Source organism: Panthera onca, chromosome A1 (genome assembly GCF_046562875.1).
Source record: "Panthera onca isolate mPanOnc1 chromosome A1, mPanOnc1 haplotype 2, whole genome shotgun sequence".
NCBI classification, from domain to species: Eukaryota; Metazoa; Chordata; class Mammalia; order Carnivora; family Felidae; genus Panthera; species Panthera onca.
The window spans coordinates 157,040,544-157,046,877 of NC_138339.1; positions in this window are offsets into that span (position 1 = coordinate 157,040,544).

Below are 6,334 nucleotides of genomic sequence, written 5' to 3' on the forward strand. Positions count from 1 at the left end.
AAGAGGATGCTTGCCTGGTTAGACAGATATTTGAGGCTTCCCAATGTTATATCAGGGACAAAGACTTGCATTTGCGAAGTGGCTTCAGGGTGAAGAGTCAATGAAGAGGGTTCTTCCAAAAAGGGGGGCGTGGTTTCCCATTCTTCCGAGACTCATTCTCTGGAAGTCCTGGTCATTTGGAAGATATCATGGTGGTCTCCACCATGCCAAGGTACAGCTTTACCAACTGAGAGGGAACCCACAGAAGTCCAAGAAAGAACACAGTCCTAAAAGAACACAAGCATATCCTCAACCCAGGTGGAAGTTTAGTGGGCCCAGTCTGTGTGGGCCCCCCTCCAGGGGTTTTGTATAGCACCATAGGATGAGAAGGTTTCTCTGATTTTGAAGAATGTGGCATAGCTGTGGTTAGTCCTTGAGGATTAAGATTTTAGAAGTGAAGAATAATCACAGCACAAAAAGGAGCTGAGGTTGTTATGCGGACAGCCAAGGTATCCCCCCCCCCCTTTTTGACATATATTTGAGCTTATTATGTGCTCATTTTACAATTGCTTCGCCTTATAGATTAAAAGGAATGCATAATTCTGACCAAGCCTTAAGTAAACAACTCAAAAGGGCATGCTATTCTGTTTTTTTAACCCTATTTGTTAAGATTGTGTTTTTACTTATTTATTTATATCTTTAACAAAAATATGTTTTTATTTTCATATCTACTTTTACATATCTCTTACTCTTTTATACACAGAATTACTTTCTTTATTTACATTAGCCTAATTACATTTAGCAGAATTTTAAAGCTTAGAGACCTTAGTCTCTAGTGAAAACTTAGTAGTAACATTTGTGAACTCTACTATATCAGAAATTTTGTAGGTGGCAGACTTATGAAGCACAAGTTATATTTTTAATAGATTTTAGTAACCTTAGGTTTTTGGTTTTTGTTTGTTTGTTTGTTTGTTTGTTTGTTTTTTGCCATAGAAACCCATAGCACAAATCTATATTTACTAAGCAATGCTTCAGCATTCTATTTGTTGTGGAAGAGACCTCAATGTCCAATGGATTTAACTTAATTTATCATTTAAATAAAAACTAAAGTGTAAGGATACCAAAGTCCCTGAAGGGCATTTAAACAATTACCCATGAAAAGTAGAGATAGACAAAGTTAACGATTGCTTTAAGTTATCCTTTTGCTAACAAATTGGAACACAGATGACATGAGCTAATTTGACCTTCAGTAAACCTTAGTAGAATGAATGAATATTTATTAGTCAATTCTGATCATTTAAAAGAAATGAGCCCTGGGTGTTGTCTGCAAATCAATTTGTCAATCAATTATATTAAAATAAATAAAATGCATGTCTATCCTAATTTTATTTCATTTGTGTCCTCTTACAAGTTTACCATTGTCATTTTTTTTCCTGTGGAACCAGTGAGGAAATCTGAAGTGGGTGGTGAAAGTCTAAGGGGGAATTTTTTTGCTCTTTGACAATGTGGAGGTAGTAGGTAATGCTGCTTGAGACAATGAAGAGCCAGATATGCAGACCTCACCCCAGGTGGTGCAGAAATTGTAAGAGGGGGAAGGGAAGGCAGAAAAAGTGAGGTGCCACCAAGTAGCCTGGAGGCAGACAAAGGCACAGAGGGTAGAGAAAGAGTTTTCATGGTCCCAAAGCCTGTCAGCTCAGATAGATGAGCAGGTACAGATTTTTGTTTTGTTTTGTTTTATTTGTTTTGCACTAGTGGATTAGGCAGTCCATGTCAGGCCAGAGAAGACAGGGACATTCCCCAAAGCAAAAGGAGTTTCAGCAGCTGCTAGGGAATATTCCTTAAAGTCTCCATCCCGAGGTACACTAATCAGAGACAATTGGCTCTATTCATTATAGTCATTGGCCCAGGAAATGAACGAGAGAGAAGCTCCCACATAAAGTTAGATATTGGGAGAAACGGGGAGAGACAGTTAGAGTCCCCTTCAATAGGGATGGCCTGTGTAGAATATGACACACTATTTTAGTGCATTGTTGTTTGACAATTATTCGAAGCCTGGCTAGCTGCCTTAGTTGGCAATAGTGTCCTGGGCCAGAAAATTGTTCAAAAGACACCAGGATAGCAGCATCAAAGTTATGCATGGCATGAGTCACACAACCATTTTAAAACTCTTGGGCATACACAGCATGGACGGCTGGGGTCAAAATCATTTTCATAAGAGAGCCCCCATCACAGGCAGACATGGAATAAGTGCCACAAATAGGTTCTAAACTGATGATTTCAAAAGGGCCGTGGAGACCATTCAACTGAACTGACTTCTGCAATTCTTTTACTATTTGGCAGAGCAGGACTTCATGGACATATTGCCCATTTTGCCTGACAGTGTGAAATGGCTGGAAGTCACCTGCCTTATGGGCATCCTTAATGTACTTTTACATTGGGGTGAGGACTTTATCAGAACTAGTCGGTGAGGTTTCTGGACGCTCACTATCTTCTAACCCTTTTGGGTCGGGGGAGGAGTATCTTTTGGCTGTAAAGGCACCAAAGGCACAGGCTGACTATAAAAGCTTAGTTTATTTCCCCTCTCCATTGGGTAATTCTACATCTTCATATACATCGTCTAAACTCAAGGGGACAAGGGCAGAATGGACAAGGGACTGAGTGAGGATTACCTCGGGGTTGGGGGCATTAGCCCCCTCAGAATGTTGAGCTTTTAATGTTTTCTGTACTCGTTCCCAGATATCCAGATCATAAGTTCCTTGTTTGGGGAACCAAGTGCATTGTTGCTTGTTAATCATTTATAAATTAAGGAGTGCTTTCTGATTGAGTACATTGGTGAACCTATCCCAAAGATTGTAAAATATGAATGTTATTATTTCTACTCTGGGGATAGGAAGTCTCCCATAAAAATTCTCTCAAAAGTCCCATGGCAGCAAAGCCTAATATAGTTTCACTTTTCTCTGCCCTCGTCAGGGAAAGATTGAGGTCTGATGCATTTTTTGTAGAGATCTTTTGTCATTCTGCAGAGTTCTGCTGTCCTTGAGTTGTGTCAGCTTCTGGCCATGTTCACTTCTAATCACGTTGACTTCTAGTCATGTCAGGGTCACGATCTGTCACAGAATTTGAGTCTGGAGTTCTCTCTTGTCCTAAATTTTCCCTCCTCATTTTTCTTTCTTTCTTTCTTTTTTTACTTTCTTTATTTATTATGAAGAGAGAGAGAGAGAGAGAGAGAACCAGTGGGGATGGGGCAGAGAGAGAGGAAGATAGAGGACCCTACGTGGGCTCTGTGCTGACAGCAGAGAGCCCAATGCGAGGCTCAAACCTATAAACCATGAGATCATGATCTGAGGTGAAGTCCAATGCCCAATGGACTGAGCGCCCCAGGCAACCCTAAGTTTTCTCTCACTAAATAATCAACGTTACTTTAGGATACAATTACTTCTTTTTTCCTCAAGAAAAAGTGCATCTTCTTTTCTTTTACTGAAAGCAAAGGTTGGGCCCTGGTGATAAAATGACAATTCAACACTTCAGGACATTCTGTTGCTATGGCCAAGATTGTTTACATTAATAACTCCTTTTTTCTGGAAAACTCAATGGAAGCCACAGACACAAAATCAGTAATTTGCAGAGGCAACAGTGGGGAAGGAAAGCAGGAAGAAAAAATCAAGCTAATTCTGACTCAGCAACAAGCCACCTGCTCCCTCTGCCCACTGTGCCTGCACCATAACCCCAGGTGACGTGTTTGCTCTTCAAGGTGTCAGGAGAAAGGGACTGGGTTTTCATTTAGCAGTTAATTCTGGGGACCTCAGTCCGAGGACACCTTGTGCCTTGTGCCAGCAGTGCACGGTTGAGTGTGAGGAAGAGACAAGCCTTAAAGCTAAAGTCCTAAATTCATAATGCTCCCCCATGATCCTTCTCCTCATGTGTGCTTGGCCGTGGTGGGATTACGATTCTGAAATCTCAGAACTGTTAGAGCCCTGAGGAAGCCATGGGTTCCCTGGAGCCCTGGTCATAGCCAAATATCTTTCATCCTGAGAATGGAGTCTCCATGCTGGTGGACAGGTCGAGAGCTGTCACCATACCCCATCTCCAAATCCTATTTCCTGAGATTTCCTTGGGCCCCTTCACTGATTGCACTGAGGGCAAGGAGTCCAGGTCCTGGTGCTGATGCTGACTGTGCTGTAAATTCCCCAAGGACTGTTCTGGGTGTATTAAGGGGTGCTGTAGGTGGAGTAGTGATGAGGGGCAAAGGACAAACCTGGTTCTAGGCATGTGAGCCTCTTATTTTGGCTCAGTGCTGCCACAATCCCTTTCTTCTAGAAGAGGACAGCAGGAGCCAGAGGCTACAGTGCAGATCTTAGTATGTGAGCAGGCTGCCCCGCCACAGAAACCCCTCAATTACAGCTGCATAGTTGCCTGGTCTCAGCCCCACTGAGGCTGCAGACCCACAGGGCATCCAAGACATTTCTTAAATGATCACTTGGTTGAAGAGATGTAGGAGCAGATATGGGGACAGGGAGGGGAAATTCAACTTGTATAAAAAAAGGCACTGGAGTAGTTAAAATAGGTACCTGTTGATTTCAAAAGGTGAGAAGCCAGTTAACCTACCGTTCCACCCACTTTTATCCCAAGCTCTTTTTATGCTCAGTGGCTTGTGTTCAGGGAAGCTGAATGCCTGCGGCATGGGGACATGCCTGCTCCTGGGCTGTCTTGTCTGGAGACAGAGACTTCTCCAACCTCATGCTGTGTCTTCAGTATTCTCACAGCCATCCTGGCTGGAAGAACTTCCCTTACAGCCTCCAAATCCACCTGCAAAGCAAAGAGGTTGTGTCCTGTATGGTCACCATCTGCTCCTGCAGAATTTTGGGCAGAAGTAATTCCTGCATCCCCCAAGGCCAGCCACACAGAGGTTCAGGGTGCCCTGGGGGTGACCTACCTGGCAAGCACTTCTGCCCCTGAACCAGTGGCCTAAGTGAGCCATTATGCAGAGCAGTCCATACAGAAGGCTGAAGTCGATCAGGATGCAGAAGCTGAAGGTTGGGCACAGAGCCCAAAGTGGGACACGAGGATACCAGTGACCACCACACCTCACCTGTTGCCCTAAGGAGCATGGGCTGGTAGGTGCCCATGGGCAGTGCCTACTTGATGTCTGTGTGAGGAACCCGGAGTCTGAAATGTGCCCCATATATGTGGTCCTGGGCCTTTCAGAGCTGTGGCTTTACTCCCCACCCCCTACCATAGTTCTGTCCTGAGGCTCCATCTGCCCTGAGTCTCGTATCCATTTGGATTTAATGCATGGTTTACCCAACAACAAATCAAGCCCACTCTGGGTTCAGGGCCCCCTCAGAAGAAAACCAGATTCCCCCTGTGGCCTCCACAGTGCTGTGGGGTCTGGCCCACCCTCCCTGCTGCTCTTCTGCCCCTCCCCTCACGCCCCCACTCTCAGCCACCCTCAAGCAGCTTCCTGGTCCTCAATCCTGCAAAACCCATGGCTGCCTCAGGGCCTTTGCATGCACTATTGCCTCCACCTAGGAAGCTCCTTAATAACTTAGGTGCCCAATGTCACCCGCTCAGAGAAGTCCTCTGATTCACCCACAGGAGACCTTCCCTACACCCTCCTGCCATCATTCTGTCCCTTTGTCCTTGAGACCAAGGGTTAGAGCCTGCCTTTGTGCTAGGCATTCGTTCATGACCAGCCCTGTTCACTGCTATCATCCTGAGCTGGGCCTAGTGAAAAGTAGACTCTCTGTCCTTAACCTTTGAAGAATCCGCATTCCCCTGGCCCCTTGTAAGACTCTCCTTCCAAAGTGCATTCCACTTTCCCTCTGCATTCTGCTCCTCCCCGGGTAGAGGACCTCAAATCTTGGAAGTCTGATATGCTGTGTGATGTTGGCAGGCTGGGCCTGGATCTGGGCCCCATATTGGGGACTCAGGGGAGGGACCAGGCAGGCTCCGGGATGGGTGGCTGATGCAGGGTGCCTGAGCGAGGAGGTCCAGCCCAGATCTCCAGTCATTGCCACACGGGAGCACAGGCCCAAGAGTGCCAGACGGCCTGATTTTTCAAGAGAAGCCAGAAATCTGGATTCTGTGTTGACCTCTCCCAATTTCTAAATGCTGGCGACTAACTAGAATTCTTTCCGCTAATATCGCATGAGCTAAAGAAAGCCCATCTGTGGGCTTGCCGCGGTGACCCCTTGCCACAGGGCTGGGGTCCTGTAGGGGCTGGCGTGGAGCAGGGCTGTGAGGGAGCATGGCCTGCCCTGACCACAGCATGAGCAGCTGAGTGGCTGGGGAGGCCTGGGACGGGAGCAGTTCTAGGCTGGATACACCAGAGTCATGGGGAGGAATGGGGTATGTG